The 17,744-nt window shown below is 42.5% G+C and overlaps 1 long non-coding RNA gene across 1 annotated transcript in view; it reads right to left on the bottom strand.

The window, feature by feature from the left end:
- The window catches only part of LOC109285962 (uncharacterized), a 571,893-nt gene that overhangs the window by 502,293 nt on the left and 51,856 nt on the right, over window positions 1-17,744 (bottom strand). The window contains exon 9 of the long non-coding RNA XR_009462697.1: window positions 6,824-7,320. This is a non-coding gene — a long non-coding RNA (uncharacterized LOC109285962). The remainder of the gene's footprint in view (window positions 1-6,823; window positions 7,321-17,744) is intronic.

The following is a 17,744-nucleotide window of genomic DNA, read 5'->3' as shown; positions in this document are numbered from 1 at the left end:
ACACCTGAGGCCTAAGGGGTGGAGTACTTACCCCAGTGAAGGGGGCACAGTGTAAGGGGCTAGGAGCCTAATGAGAGGCAAGGAGCCCAGGTGCATGTGGGGGTTGAGGTCCCAGTGAGAGGCCATGTGGCTGTAATGTCACCCCCCCAAAGAGGGGACCTTCCACCTCTTTTAGGCTCTGCCCCCACCTCCAGGCCCTTTGGCATGCCAGATAGCTCTCCACAGCCCTGGCTTGTCCCTCACAGTGGGCTCAATTGCTTTTTGGCCTTTCAGCCCTGGCCCCCTTGCACTGACCAGTCAAGGGTGCAGAGAGTCAGTCTGGCAGCAGATAACCACCCTACTCCACAGGGGTCCCCTCTGGGCCCCAACATAAATCCATCAGCTCTCCCAGGCTTGCCTAGAGCCCCAGACATCCTGTATGAGGCAGCCCATCACTCATCTGGGTTCACCTGACCCCTGGCCTCACCCCTGCCGGTTCTAATCAGGGCTTGCCTATCTCCTGTGTAGGCCCACAACGCTAAGCACCTTTGGCAAGGTTAGCCCAAAGCCTTCTCCACTGGGCTTGGGGCTCCACTGGGTCCCTAGGAACCTCCTCCATCCCCATAGTCCCTACCCTGCCCTCCAGAATATTCCTGGGAGCAACAGTACTCCAGCCAGGAGGTGTCAAGTCCAGCAACATCCCAGCAGCAACTGCTAGCACTATCACTCAGGGCCTGCTCTTATACGCAGTTGCTCAGCCCTGCTCCAATCAGGCAATCTCCTGGCTGTCATGTGACTGCCTGATTGGCTCTGCAGTCATCTGCAGGCTGCCTCACAGCTTGCTCAGGCTCTTAAAGTGGCAAACACTCAAAGGTGTGGCACCACATCTGCACTTAGCCTAAAAGAATTGGTTTCTGAGACCTGGAACAAATATATTCCAAAAAGTATGCCTGCCTAAATCCTGCAGTCTCTCTCTTCTCTGTTTTCTCTCATAATCTTCATCTCTGTCTTATCCATAAATCCACCTCCCAATCCTTTCCTTCCTTTTGTAAACATCCAGCACAAATTCTACCCTTCTTGCTGATCATAGTTAGGTTTTGGCTACTGAGTCTTTGAAAGAAAAGAAGTGGCATTGCATTAGGCAGTAGGGGGTTCTCTAAGCTCTCAAGCCCCATCTCTGATGGACAACGTGTGACTAGAGAATAGAAGTGCTTTAGAATTCACCGCCCCATTCTAGCTCCAGCCTTCAAAAATACCCTAAATTAGTGGTGCTCAACGTCCAGCCTGCAGACCAGATGCAATCTGTAGAGCTGTATCATCTGGCCTGCGGGGCTTCCCACAAGTCTAAAAATTTGACAGCAGAGGAGTGATAGCAGTGTCAGTTGTTCCCAGAGCCCATAGCAATTGATGTTGCCAGACTATGCAGTGGACAGAACCAGTGCACAGATTTAAGCCAGCATGTACAGCTGAGCCAGTCATATCCAGCACATGGGTGGACCAGATTGTACGCACAGAACAACCTCACACTGGATTAAGCTCACAAACAGATCCCTACATGGGATCCAGCCCATGGGCTGGAACCACACACGGGATCTGGCCTGCAGAAAGGTTGAGCACCATCGCTGTAGGTGGATCCAGCCTACAAAAATTCAGATCTAGATCTGGATCTAAACTTGCCAAGCAAGTAAGTTGTTTAGATATTGACTCATTTCATGGAGCACATCTTTGCTCTGACCCCAGCCCAATAATAGCTGATGCTACCAAGATGGGCTGGGGCCAGAGCAAACACATGCTTTGTGACCCAAGCTAAAGTGGGGGAAAGCAGCAGGGGGTGGGGGTGGGCAAGCAGGGGGAAAGGGGCTGCAGAAAGTGAGGGGAGGAGGGGAAAAGGGTTCTTAAGGAAGCAGGCAGCAGCAGGGGCCAGGTGAAGGGGCAAGCACTAGGGTGAGGGCAGGGTCCAGGGGGTGCAGACATGAGCAGGGGCAAATAGTAGGGAGGCAGGGGGGCAGGAACCAGAGGGAAGGTATGGGGAGGCAGGCAGCAGGGAGCTAGGTGTAAGGGAGCAGGGGTCAAGCTACTTGATCACCCCACTGCCTGCTTCCCTATTGCCTCCCCCACTGAATTTAAGATGACCCTACAATAATTAAATTCCATACATGGAAAATTATAACAAATATTTAGATATTCCATGTATATAATCTAATTATGCGGGTGTCATCTTAAATTCATTCATCTTGGATTTGCATAAATATGGGAACCAAGGGCCAAAATTGGACATTATGCAACACAGCCACTTGACATTCTCAAAATGAGAATTTGACATTTATGATTTCAGATATTTTGTCAGATGGCAAGTGTGTGTGTGTGTGTGTGTGTGTGTGTGTGTGTGTGTGTATTTGTATTTCTCATCCTGATGTAACAAAAATAGGTTTTAAAACATCAGAATCTCATACAACAATTTGGCTTTCTGACTAGCTCGACTAAATAACTATCTAGGAATCTAAGCATAATGGTCCTAAATCAACATGAAGATTCCTAAAGCTAAATTTAGGCCACACTTTGAGATGAGATGAGTACCCATTAAATCCTCACAAGGATGCCTACTAGATACTGAACTCTTAGAAGTCTGGCCACTTTATTTGGCTACCAAATGAGCTTAGCTCCTTTTGAAAACCTGGTTCCATCTGGGTGTTTAGCTCCTTTGAAAACCTCTCTCAGATGTCTCTTTTATAGGCATAAAGTTCTGAAACTCAGGTACCTGTTTGGTAGCCTCCTCTAATTTCCTAATGGGACTTTTGCCCTAATTACAGAAGTACAATCACAATAGCACTCTTAAAAGAAGTCTTGACATGGAGAGCAATCCAGCAGTCCCTCACGTGAATGGTTTGTCTGTCTGCAGAAACTTACTCTATTAGATCTATTCTAGGAATGTTCCTTTTGTGGCTTCCTTATCTTGAAATCAAAATTATTTTATTCCAGAATAACTCTTCTGCTCACGATGGAGCAATTATTCTGTAATAAAAAGTCATCTTAATTCTAGAATAAATTGACCACATGGGGAGCTATTCTGGATTAACTATGGTGAAATTGTTTATTCACCAATAGCTATGCAAGTCAGGTTCCTCATATAGGCATGGACTATGAAGTGCTCCCTTACAGCCAGATCAGAGGTCAGTTAGTACAACAAGCCCAAGAAGCCTGCTCTGCCATTAATTGTGGCATTATGCAGCTTGTTATCAGCCTAATACCTTGCACTAGCCTAAAATTCACTTAGCTAAAGGGGGGGGGGGGAATGCTTCTCATTGTCTATAATTTTCTAAATCAGCATAATTAATAATTCAGACAGCTGAAAAGAATAAATAGCAAGGAGAAGTTTGAGACTGCTTAGTACCCAATTTTTTTTCCTGCTATAGAAGGAGTTTATTCTGTTAAGTTTGCCCCTGGTCTGAATTACCCCAGCATAATCATCACTTTTTATGGATTTGATTAATGAGACAGACTCCATATGTCTTTGAAAAAACTAGGTATTTGTCCTGAAGCCCAGCTCAGCTCACTAAAAGCTCATTTTTTATCTTGTGCACTAAAATATATTTTCCTCACCATTTACAAGAATTTGTAGGAGTCTGGCCCATTTCCTTCAGAAATCATCAGGGGCCAATAAATGGAAACCATTCACAGTGTGTCATTGTGAGTCTAATTCCATTAACAACTTTATTTCAAGAGAAAATGCGACACTCCATATCTGTTCTCCATAGATTGTGGGGTTTTCCCCATTGCATTATTTTTAAATATGTGCTCATACAACAGTTCAGAATTATAGCACTCAAAGGGGAAAAGCTGTTACGGAAGGAGTTGCAATCAGCAAAATTCCAGAAAAAGGGGAAAAGGCCGGAGCAGTTTAATGACTTTTTCATATTGGTACTTGCTATATCTTTACAACAAACATTTATGGAAATTTAATCAAGATTTTTTTTCAGACTTCCTGCTTCCTCTGCAACATTCTCTCCCTTTTTGGACTATGTGCTGGGGAATACATTTAGCTCCCTGTTCATTTTCTACCTTAGATCATGTTATCCAAAGGGCATTTGAAGGAGAACTGCACCCAATTCGCTCATTCCACTAGTGCCAATTTATATGAGATAAGATCTTTCCGCAACATTTATATTTTTAATTATAGCTGGCCATTTTAAGTCCCACATCTTGGAGGCACCAAGTAAAAGACAGCTCGGCCTCCTGAGTGAAAAGTTGTGTTATTTGTGGCATTATCTTAACATCCAGAAAGGGCAATACCAGTAAAAATGTGTGTCTATGATTAAAATTTGTTGTACAGGAAACACAGACTCCTCTTGTTGCATTTCACCCCAGTGTTAAAGTGTCTGTTCAGGTGCTTCTGAAAGGGCCAGCCCCAGCCACCCTACGTTGTATGAAATAACAGTGAAGTCAATCACTGTCAGAGGTAGGGTAGGGTTCAATCACATTCTTTTGCAAGTAGGTTTGAATGCACCTGGCCCGTACTCCTAGCAGACCCATCACTGATTAGGTCCATAAGGCAGCTGCAGCTGAGGAACGAAGTCAAACATGGCTCAGTTTCCACATGTAGTCCTGGCCAATATGTCAAACTCATCAAGCCACAGTCAAATTGGCTAGCCTACTGGCTATGAATCATAAAATAATCTTCAAAGTTTAAACAAAGAGGCTCCCTCTGTGGCTAAAACAGCTTTGAAACTAGGTCACACTCATTTCAACAATGTTACCAGCCATTCAGATACCAACTCATATAAATAACAAAAGAGGGCAGTAGCTTTATCAGGTCAGATAACCTTTCAGAAAAGTGGCTACTTCCACCAAGGTTCAAAGTCTTCTCTGGTCTACCATAGCACACACAGGTCTCAGGTGAGACTAGGGCCCCTTGAATTAAGGCCTTACATATTCAGGCAGTACTTGCTACAAAAAAATTACCATCTAAATAAGCAAAAATTGATATAGAGGGAAGTGGTCATGTCTGCACCCACTTCACTGATTTGGCACTAAAGGATGGAGATATATAGGGTATGGACAAACATATCCTATGTTTGTAAAAGTTTCAAAAGGGGAAGGGGAGCTGCAAGGAACCATCCAGAAGCTATTACATGTGCATAAGCCTGCATCATTACGTAAGCTACATCACCCCATCTTTGGTCTAGATGAAGCAGGACTAAAGCTGGAGAAGTTTTGCTAAATTTCTATCACTACAGGCTCAGGCAGACATACCTGTTATTGTTTAATAGCTGATCCCCTTTTGAAGCTGCTATGATTGTACATTTGTCCATATCCACCAACATGCAAGAAATGTGGGGAAGAGCTGAATACTGAAATCAAAGCTTAATCTCCTGTCCTTTAACCACAAGACCTTACTTCCCCTCAAAAATGCCAAACAGCTAGTTTTTAAATACGTTGCATATTTTACTGCTGCTGGAAAGTACTTCTGTTGGGAATTTACATATTTCCAGGGTGAATAACACAGCTGGATGAATGTTCTTTTTTAAATTAATGTAGGTATGAAGAACAGTACTTTAACATTAATCCCAGTTCAGTTTACAGTCTCCAGCCGTCAGGCCCAATCCCGAAGGATGTGGAAGACTTCCTGAAGGCTCTCAGTATCAGACCAATGATTATTATAGGTGGTCACCAAGCTAGGCCATGAACCAGGAACCATCATGTCAGTTTGAAGCACAAGACTTGAGGCTGGTTTCTGAGACAAGGTTCAATAAGTGGGAACAAGGATAAAGCAAAGAAGCCAACAAGCAGGATCCAGAGAACAGGAAACTTGTCACAACAAGCAGGAACTAGGATGAGAGTCAGGGGTTTATTAGATGCAAAGTAACTGAGGCCAAACCCAGATATCAGTCCAGAGTGTCAAGACTTTGGACTCGTTGTCATGCATACAGTTGATTGAAGCCAGGAGGTCAACAAGGAGTACATCAGGAACAAGAAGCAACATCCAACAGTGCCATTGCTAAGATAAAGCCCTACAGGAAATGGAAGGTTTTTTTAGCCCATCAGGCCCTCATCAGGGTCTTGTAGCTCTCATTGGTTTGCCCAGGTCACCTGGTCCTCCATTGGGAACTTCACTGGAGGGCCTACGCTGAGTTGGGGCTGGTGGTTTGTCTACTGCCCCTAAATGCTGTGGTCTAGGTGTCCACTTATGGGCATGGAAGGTTGAGGCTCAAATCCCAGAGGCTCAAATAAAGGGTTAAGACCACCATAAATATGGCTGGCCCCAGATCTCGAATATGTGAGAAAGGGTGGGAGAAAAAATGTTCTGCAATTATTCATATGCTAAACAAGATAAATTATATTCAAGTTAAAAAAGTAAGTGCTCAGGCTGCAAAATTATATCTGCTTGGGTTCATTTCCAAGTGAGTCTCCATACCACAAATCTAGACAAGAATACCATCAATCTTTTAATTAGCTTTGCTGTTTGAAGTGGCAAAAAATCCAACAGTTTGTCTATAACAGACACCAAATGCTTAGAAACTTATTACACTGTGCTCACAGTATGGGTTCAGATATATTATCAGCGTAAAAAGAAAAAGGCAAATTAGGCCACAGTAGGAGAACACATTTTTAATATTACAATCTGTATCCTCCATCTCTAATTTAATGCTTCTGTTTCCAAAATTATGTTGCATCCTTCTGAGTAGAGAAACAACAATGGATAAATGACAAGTGATTGGGCAATGAAGATAGACTATGCACTCAATGAATTATAATGAAAACTTCAGGGCAAAGAGTACATTATATAGCTTTAAACAGCCTTTATATATTCAAGTTGAGAGGAAAAAATAAGTGCAAATACACTTACTTGTGTATGAGATTTGCATGTGCCTTTCAGTGTCTTTTTCCAGAAGAATTGATTGGCATCCTTTCATCTGCAAGAGACAGTGGATATTGCAGTCCATGGCGCAGATGGTTTGCAGTGTCTCAAGTGACTGAATAGTTCAATCCAAGATTTGCATGATCTGTGGCAGTGGTTGCAAGTGTATGTGCCATGAACCAAAAGAAACAGGAGATGCAAACTCTCAGCACTTCTAGGCATCATCCATATTATACTGTATGACTTAGTCATAAGCATAAAAAGTCAAAATACCGCATCTTAGAGAATATGAATACACTTAAAGTATTAACTGCAACAAATCTATGGCTACTTTAGGATTGTACAGTTATTATTATGCTGTAAGTCCTGGCAATTTGAAAGTTCAGAGAAAGAGTGGGATAGAATTCTTCTCCTTTGAGCTGGGGGGGTTTCTCCCATATATTGTCCATTGTTTTGTCCAGGTAAATCCAAATGTTCCAGGTAAGCTACCAAGAGACAGAAAGGAATATACCAGTCACCAGAACAAGTCATAAAAGGAAAGAAAAGAACCCACCAGGGATAAAGAGTGTTTCAAGTGGGATAGCAGTAAAGTTTCACCATTGCTATGCTGTGGAGTGCTGGGCTGAGGGTATGTTCTAAATCTGATGTAGAAGTAAGGCACTGACTTTGTTTCATGGTCCATCTTTATAGTTTACAGACCCAATTCCATCCTGAGTAATTATGTTTTGTCTACTTCAATTTTTTCCTGTAATTTCAGTGCGAGAATTTCCTACTCCAGTCATTCCTATTTCATACTGATATTCCGTTATGGGCCAGAAAAATATCAAGCTCAGAACCACAGTGAAAAAATGCTTTCAGAAATTCATGTAATGCCTACAAAGCCACAGACTTCCAAAAATTTGGGGGGAAAAAGCCGACATCATTGCTATCCTGAAACCCAATAAGCCACCAGAGGATCCAAAGAGCTTCCAACCTATCCCACTGTTCTGCATTACATACAAACTCATGGAGCCCATAATCCTGAATAGAACATAATTGATCTCCACCTCCCAAAGAACAAGCTGGCTTTTGGAAAAAGTGGTGTACCACGGACCAAGTTACATTACTTACATCAAACATAGAAAATGGATTTGAAATAAGGCAGAAAACAGACAGTCTTTTTTGACATTACAGCCACCTATGACACTGTATGGTATCAAGCCTCAAATATAAACTGCACTCCTTGATACCTGACTGCAAGCTATGTGCTTTCATCATGAACATGATCTCCAGCAGATCATTCAAACTCACTACTAGTCAAGAAGAAAAAAGCAGAGCACAAACCCTGAAGAATGGAGTTCCCCCAAGGGTTAGCAACAATAAATCAGTATCATCACTCTTCCACCTGGACAACTGTCAAGCCAAGAGCACACTGAATATCAAAGTAGGCACCACATCCTTCCCCATGAGCATACCCCAACCTAATTAGGAGTCACATTAGACCATTCCCTCACCTGTAGATATTCAGAAGGTCTGAAGTAAAGTCTCTGCACGGGTCTTAAGATGTTTAGCCAGCATGACGTGAGGTGCCAAGTTCAAAGTACTCAGAACCACTGCACTTGCAATGGCATATGCCCCAGCAGAATATTGTGCTCCCATGTGGTCCAGAAGTTTTCACGCTAAAAAGCCCGACACTGTACTTAACTCAAAACTGGCTGCACAACTTGCACACACAGAGGTGTACTCCCCGTACTCTCCAGCATCAGACCAAGTGACATAAGAAGACAGACCCTATCATCATCACCAGCAGTAGAAGCAAGGGATGTCAAAAGTCACCTGCTCCATCAACTGCTAATTGAAGATCCAAAAGGAGACTTAAGAGGCTTAAAAGTGATAATCCATTTCTACATGAAGTCCACAAGCTCCTGGAAGAGACTGGGGTAACTGAACAAAACCTGTGAGCAGCAATGGAGTGGGACAACCATTGAGAAAGGTCAGATCTATTCCTATAGCATTTTATATCAGCACCAAATGAGTCCCTCATTGGGCACAGCCTTGATAGAGAAAATGGGTCAAGTTTGTACCCAGTCAGGGTAGTGTTACAGGTGGCAACTAATGTGACCACCTGGTTTAGGCTTAGCACTCAGCTTGCATTCTCTGCTGGGTGTCTGGAGCATTTTTCTCAAGGGCAATCCCTTTCTACTCACCCACCATGTCTTGGTTGAAAAGACCAAAAAAATAAATAGGAAAGGAAGTTCCAGTGAAACAGATGACACACTGCCCTCAGGTAAGCTCAGCTCAGCTGCTCCCCCTCTCCCATGCTCTGGGCATGGTTTTATTGCATCACTCCCTGCACGTCCACCAACAAGCAGGGAGCACATACATTTAAAATGGGGCTGTGGCTGCATGCACTTCTCCATCTCCAAGAATCCTGTGCCTGTGGGTAAGTTGAGCCCATTATCAGCCCTTACCAGGTTAGTATCTCCCATGTACTGAGGCCTCTCAGTATGAGACTCGCCTCTCCCATGGGACAATTGAACCCCTTACTGCGTAGCACAGCACCAAAGTTGAACAGACTGAGATCTGGATATGGATGCTTCAAAACAACACTTCACAAGATGAACATCTTGGACAGCCCCCTGTGTGAATGCAGAGTCCATCAAAGAGGACAGCAATTAATCGAAAGCTGCAAGCACTATAAATGTCCAGACAGGGTAGATGGAATCTGCACATTGAGTGATAATACCAGACAGGGACTCATATATTTGGAAGCTGATATCTGATGCCATACAAAAGAAGAATATGGGCCAGAAGACAAAATCCTATAGATTTAGAGCTTAAACAGAGTGCTTCAACACTGACAATCTCATCCAATTTCAACACGTTCAGTATCCTGTAATTGTGCAATAGTTACCAGAGGACACAAGCTTAACAAGGCTCACCTGCTAGGGCTGCCTAATGACAATGAGTTCCTAGCACAAGTGTTCACTTTGAAAATATGCAAAGGATACTTTGATGCACCAATGAATTGGGTCATACATGCACCAGTTAAATTCAGTTCAGCTTTAGTATCTTGTTACCAACTGGCACACACCGTAGCACACAACTCAGAATTGTAACTAATCATCAAATTAGAAGAAAGAGCAGGGTGGCACCTTATAGCCTAACTTGCTCAGAGACTTATAAGCTTTTGCAGGCTACAACCAACCTTGTAACATGAAAGCTCATGTCTCTTTGAATGAATTAATCTATAAAGGTGCCACCCTGTTCTGCCTTCTGCCTAAAGTCAGACTATCACAGCTAACTCTGCTGTTCATGATGGATATTCAATGTGTTTGTGCCTTTTCTGCATTTCTTGGTTTGTTCTGGGGAATTAACTGTTTGAAACCTTTTGGTCCCTCTTATAGTCCAAAGTATTGTGTTACAAGAGCAAACAAATTAAAAAGAGCAATTAAAGTGGGGAGGAGGTGTCTGTGATTCTTGGTATCCTAAAGTAGAATTAAGTTAGCAGTGGCACTCATTGATCCAACACATTATTATTGCTGAATGTTTATTTAGTGATACTGCTGGGCCTTAGATCCCTTAAGTTCAATTTTCATGGCTGTTTTAAGATAATGAATCAGTAGTGTCTGCGTCTGCATTGTTTGAAAAGTGCATGGTTTGCTGAACTGAATCATCAGAAAAGCTTGCCATCACCATTTTTATGAGGATGATTTGTTCAGTTAAGTATGTAAACCAAACAAGACAAAAAAGCTATAAAGACAGTAGGCTCAGTTTGCCCGTCACTTACACAAGCAGAAATCAGAATTAACACTACTGAAGCCAGTAGAGTTCTACCGCTATGAAACCAGTGGAAACAAAAATAGAATCAGACCATGTTTCCTCTGCATAAAAGGAATGCCAAAAAGAAGTATATTTTGAAGCAGCAAAACTGAGAATGTACCTAAGTAATTTAGTGAGGGTCACAAAACCAAGCAATATAGTTTCAGTGGATGCATCTGTATGTGAAATTAGTGCAGCACAGTAAAGTGAGGTACAGTTTGCACTAGAGTTTATTGCTCCTGGGCACTGCATTTACACACGTGCCTAGAACCATAGCTTGGGTTTTCAATATTTTTAAGGAGTGTACCCCTTCTGGGTACACTTCTGGTGAAGCGGGGAGGGGAGGGAGGCAGGGGTGGCAGTGGCCGGACACAGAGCAGGGTGGGTGGTGGCAGCCGAACGCCGGGGGGGGGCTTGCATACGGTGGCAGCGTGGGGTGGTGGATGGTGGCAGCTGCTGCTGCAAGCAAGCTTCCCCCCACCACATCTGGCTGGCTGGGCAGCGCCAGCACCTGTGTGGCCCGCAGAGGGGAGCCACTGCCCTGGCCCCCCCATGCCAGCCCTGCTCCTGGGAGGTGGCAGCACAGGGTGGTGGGTGGCAGCGCTCTTCACATACCCTTGGTTGACAACCGCTGCCATAACACATTAAGCCAAGTCAGAGCGGCCCCCACTGGCAGTCCAGTTTCTCTGAACAGAAATAACAGGAGACAGTTTCATTTTTTCAGAAATTCAAGACTGCCTTTCCAGCAAGTCCTATTCTCATAAGAAGCTTTGTCACTCAGGCCACACTGGCTCTTACTTGTCTCCACTGTCTGCTGGCTTTCTAATCACTGTTCTTCACATGCACAGCTACAACCAATCTAAGCTAATCTATCCCCTGCTTTCCTGATCAATCCCAAGGAAATTCTTCGGCCTATATGATTAAATTTCTGATCAACATCTTTGATTTGGTTAGTCTGTATGGTGCAAATCTACCTTGCCTCATGCATATCTCAGTACTTTGGGCACTGGCTTCTGATTGTTTCAACCATTCCTAAACCAAGAGGTACATAATTGTTTTTTCTATTCAGCCTGAATGAAAGGTGTTGAGTATGCTCATTGATGGGACCAGGTCCCTAACTGATCTTTAGATGTAATGCATGTATGATGGAAAGCATTAACACCTCTCTAATGAGCTATCTTCTCACTGTATTTCTTTTCTAAATACTACATGGCTTCAACAATTCCACCTCAGTGGAGATACTCTTGTACTGCTTACCAATATAGTTGGAAAGGACCTCCACAAGATCATTAAGTCCACCCCCTAAGGAAGAGCTTTCTTCAGGAGTAATCAAAACCTGCTATGGAGCACCAAACACTGACCACCAAGAAGAAAGAAAGGAGGATAAAGAATGGATCCAGTGTTTGCTGTCCAGCTCTATACCTTACATTATCATTCTCCAGAAATACTCATATAACATTTTATTTTTATTAAGGAGGACAGTTGTGCAACTGCTATTCACGCCTAATCTTCAGTGAGCCTGGGGCCAGAGATGCCAGGATAATGTCTATTCCACCTTTTTCAGAGCCAGTAATATACCTGATAGCCCCCTACCCCAAACACATGCTAAATTTTTCCTGGCCTTCCTCCGACCCAATCTCATCTCTACCCCCACACTAAGCTATCAAAATTACCAGTGTTCTTAGTTGCAAAAACATCTAGCTCCTATGAAAATATTCCTGTAACTGAAGACAGCACTTGATAAAGAGAATTAAAAATGCATTGTAGGATGCTGCACATTCATATTATATGTAGTAAATATCATACTGAAAACTTAAGAAAAAAATACTACACATGCCATGCAGCCAGCAACTGGGAAACATCAAAGATGTCGTGTCAAAAACCGTGATGCTTTAAGGCTTGTCAAAGCACCAGCACATCACTAAAACAAATGACTTGACTCTTGAGGCTACTGACTGGCTGGATTACAGAAACTTTTTAAAAAACACATCTAGCACTTCTAGTAAAGAAAAAAATAAATGCAAATATAACAATCACCAAAGTGCGCTTATATTTAGCTATATATAAAATTTGTGTTTGTGTTCATCACATCTCTCCTGCTTTCTCTCAGTAGATGCAGGCTTTTATAAAATGTCAGTGTACTTCAAATATGGTTTAGATACACTTTCACATATTTGCAGAGCCCGATTCAGACCTCTTCTCAGCATTACACCAGCATAAATGCAGAGTTTTAAGAAAAAGGATTCAGAACTCTGGGTAGAGGTGATATCTTTTATTAAGCCAACCAGATATTTACAAAAAAAAATCTTTATTTGCAAGCTTTCAGGCATACTCGCCCTTCTTCAGGCATAAGAGCATGCAAAGTCATACCTGGTTTACCTGAGTGAAAACCACGTCAGATTTAGGATTACTATTACAGAAGATTTCTTCTTATCAGCGCCTACAATGATAGGCTAAACTATGGCTGTCCAACTGGCAGCCCACAGGCTACATCCAACCCCTGAGGACTTAACATGTGGGTCCTCGGCTCCCACGCAGCTTCTACTGCCCATATTGCTTCAGCTTCAGCAGCAGCAAGGGACTATCTCCTCCACCTTCTGCTTCCTGCCCCCATCTTGGGCGGGGAGGATATGCAGTGCAGCACAGCACCCACTGCCTGGAGAGCTCACAGCCAGGGTGCTTTGAATAGGGGCCAGGGCACATGCCTGCGCAGCATGGCACAAAGAGACATTGCACATGCAGCGTTGTACTGTGGGGGTGGGCTGCCCATGCAGCGAGTGCAGTAGGGAGAGGGCAGAATGCCTGTGCAGCACAGCGCAGAGAGGGTCTGTGGCCCACACGGTACATGGTTCCCACTGGTGCAGCCCTCAGTCACTTAGAAATTAGACAGCTCTGGTCTCAATAAAACTAATAAGTGTTTCATGACTATGGCATAATTTAAGAGAAAGAGAGAATGAGTCATGGCATCAGCACATTGCTATGCAGGCTGCTCTATTTACCTGTGCTAACGTTGGTAAAATTAGAGAGTGGAAAAAAGGAGTATTCTGCTGGCTTTCTGGTCACTGATGCTCTTTACATACACAGACACATACAGCTATAATCAATCAAATCCCTAGCCACTGCATTTGCAGTTACTCCCATGGAAATCCCTCAGCCCATACAATTTCACTTCTGATCAGCCTTGCCCTGCATCTCATTGCCTTGGGCTCTGGCTCGCAATTGATTCAGCCATCCCTACACCAGGGGCCTTAACCAAAAACCGTGGGAGTAAAATGTGTCCTGCATCAATCTCAACACACCTTGTTGAATCTCAAATTGTGTGGAAGAGAATCTGCATCAGTGGCTAAGTGCTGGAAAACTCCTGTTATGTCAGCAATGGTTTAGTAAACAAACATATCACATTAGACAAGTCTGATTAGCTTTTATTTTGTTTTGATTTGCTTTTTGGGGGGGGTCGGGGGTATTAATGACATAGCCCCTGGTTTTTAGATGCAAGATACACCTGGCTTTTCAGCAATATTGCACCCGATTGGTTACTGCATCTTCTACAATTGTGGGTTCCCATCCAGAAAATCATTCAACTGGATAAAGAACTGGTTAAAAAGAAGAAAGAATTAAAGATTACAAATTTTATGGGTGTTAATGACTGATTTTCATGGGATTTTGTATGGGATAGATATTTTTCAAGTCTCTAAAATATTTTTTAAAAATCACATATATAGGATAATCACATTGGTGATAATACCAAAAGAGGTTAAAAAATATCATTTGATTAAGTGAACAGATTCCAAGATGGTATATACATTTTAATATCCAATTATAAAATGATGCACCTGGAAGTGATAATGCCTAAGCTAAGCAGTGGAAAACTGACAGTGACCTAATATAATACAGAAATTAATATGGTTATATATAGGCACAACTTTGAAATTCACAGTTTAACACATAACAGATATTTTTAAAATATTATGTGTGTCAGGAGGTTGTATTTTATACTATAAGAAAATGCCAGGCTATCAAAATAAACTACAATTAGAGTAGTTGGGGAGTCACTCTGCAGTCAAAGGAAGTTCTGTAATTAATATAATTGGGGCCAGGATTCACCCAGACTATCTTTGTGGGTCTATTTAAAGAAAAATAGAGCAAAAAACAGGACAACAAAGGAAATGTAGGAGACAAACAGGAGTGGTGGGGAAACAGGAGAAAATTAGATTATGTGGAACAAGAACAGTTTAGATCTAGTTGTATTTGACTGGGTTTTTTTCCACAAATTTAGCCCTTTTTCTATTTGTGAATTATCTGTGAGCAGGTAAAGCCTGGTGCAAATTAGTCTGCTATTTACAAATAGTTCCAGTATGTAACTTCAGCATACACTTTGCTTACAAATCACCAAAACTTTGCTTTGAGAGCTTAAGGGTGTCAAAGCAACTTGGCTAAAAAACTGTATCAAGCTTGCCTAGGAAATGCAGAAGTGGAACACCTACTGAGAAAACCTATCCTTGTGTAGAAATGCAGGACAATCACCCTAACCAGTCAGTAGCTAACCAGGCTGGGTCATTGGATATCAGCAAGATTGTTGTAATATATGTGTGTGCTGCTGTCAAGCTCTTGTATGGCCTATGATTCTCCATTATATGATCCATATTAGATCTGTGATCCATTTAAACTAATGGAAATTTTTTTCAAGAGCTATGACACCAAGCCTGCGATCAAGTCCATCTGATGACCATTCGTAATCGCACAGAATTCTATTGAAGGGTAGGGGACTCTATACAGATGGAGCGGATCCTATCTGTATTGATTAATTTCTCAGAATTAAGCCACTGTAGTCATTCAATAATTTTTTTCTTTGAAAATGTAGGATAGCTTCTACCCTTCGATTTCAACTGCATCTTCCAGGCCAATTAGAAAAATTTTGAGCGAGGGAGCCAATTTAACTGAATTTAATGGTGAAAAGTCAGGGAAAATTAACTTGTTATATTGCTTACATTGGCAGAGACAACTATGAATATAGATTAGAAGGACAAAACCATTTGATTGTTGATTGCACTGTTTGATTACCCTCAATTTCTGTATAGTTTATCAATGTTTCTAGAATGCATTTCTGATTATTATGAGAGGGACGAATGAGAAGATGAATGAGAAGGGACACAAGTAAATGAAATTATTAAAACATTTGTTTAAAAATGCATGTTTTTAAAGCTGAGGCCAGTACATGATAACACAGGAAAAAAGCAGTCTTGGAAGCATTGGGTAAGAAAGTCTCTCAGATAGTTTATTTCAGGCCATCCCACTTATGCAGCACAATTTCATTATGTCTAAACCACCCCAGATAGATAAGTGTCTTGTCTAGTCTTGAATATATCCAGTGTTATTGCTTATAAAACACCCCTTGGCAGCTTGTTCTGTTGCTTAGCTGCCACCATTAGGGATGTGTGAGTAACAAACTTGGCAAACATCTCAAGCAGTTTTTGAGGGTTCACAAACTAGTTTGAATTTGTGATCCATTTTTCTTTTAACTTAAACTACCTATTCCACTCCCCCCCATCCACAACCACTAGTGTTCACATTTGAAAAAAGAAACATGCTGGAAGCTTATTCTTTATCCCAGGGGTAAAAGAGTCCCCCAAAAATATTAGGCTGCCATAACGTGGTATTCAGCATATGGTACAGATGCACATTTCTTCCCCCCCACCCAGTCTCTCTAATGCAAACGGCAAGCTCAAGGGCCTTTTCCTTACAGTGAATGCATCTGCATGAGATGTTATTGTGCAGTAGACTAATTAGCTGCACAGTAAACATTGTGTGTCTTCACATACACCCTTGTTAGGCTGGAGTAAACTAACTAACTCCACAGCAGGATGGTACTTGTAAATATAATACTATCCTGCTGTGGAGTTTTTCACTCCACAGCAGCACACATGTAGATGCTGCCCTGGCTGGCTGGGGAACAAGGGTGCTTCAGTGCCTGGTGCCCGAGACAGCCCCTCTGCAGCATGTTGAGCCAGGGGGAGCAGACCAAGGCTAACCCCCAGGCCTCATGGCCAGCTGCGGCTGGTCAGACCCAGCTCAACTTGCTTCAGTCCAGGCACACACATAAACTGTGCTTACTGTTTTGGAGTTTACTGCTTTGTATTAATATGCATTTGTAGATGCACCCAGAGAGTTCAAATTAAAGCAAGCCAAATTTGCCTAACTCTGGCCTTGTCTACATATGCGCTTAACTGCCAAGTAGACTAATTAGCTATGAAGTAAAGTATCACCATCGACACATGCAATGATATTAGGCCGCAGTAAATTAATTAACACCACAGTAAGGCAGTACAATCTTATGCCGAGGCAATTTAGTGTTATTAATCACAAGTGTAAATGCTGACCGTGGGTGTAAATTATGCCCGCTCAGCCCAGCCAACTGGGGGCCAGACTCCTGCCTGCCACCTAGCCACACAGCTCCACTCTTTCAGTAGCTTCATGCCCTATCCAGCCCCTCCACCACCCAACACCACCACCCAGAGCCTGGGGGCTGAGCAGCCCTGGCATAAATTGCACTGCCCCAGCTCAAATTGCTACTATCCTGGGCTCATACATGTACATGCTGTACCCCATGAGTAATTTACTCTGGCTCAAGCTGCACCACAATTTATTGCTTTGGATTAATTGCATATGTAAATGTAGCCTCTGGTTCTTAATAGCAAGTTAAAAGGCTCTCTGATTCAGGCCTTGAATATTTTTTTTCCTACTGGTGTATTTCTTTTCTGTTCTTGTTGAGTAATGACAATAAACAATCACTGTAATTCATATACATTCCTTTACATGTTCGTAGGCTTATCCTTTACATATTTGTAGAAATGAGCACTGAATTGATAACACATATACAATTATTGAGCATCCAATTAGCTCATAATATATAAATGTAGGGAGCTATATTTTATCATGCTGAAGTACTAAAACACTACTGCCATTAGAAATGGCTGATGCCATCCCTGCAATTTTTGTACTGACAACAATTATCCAGTTAAACAGCATAGAGTGCAGACAGTTGTTAGCCATGCCTGGTCTACATTCACACACCTTGCTTTACGTTCTGTGAACACAGACCAGGAGTGGC

Source organism: Alligator mississippiensis, chromosome 5, assembly GCF_030867095.1.
Source record: "Alligator mississippiensis isolate rAllMis1 chromosome 5, rAllMis1, whole genome shotgun sequence".
In the NCBI taxonomy this organism is placed as follows: domain Eukaryota; kingdom Metazoa; phylum Chordata; order Crocodylia; family Alligatoridae; genus Alligator; species Alligator mississippiensis.
The sequence above is the reverse complement of the archived record's forward strand: the minus strand, read 5'-3'. Positions and strand labels throughout refer to the sequence as shown.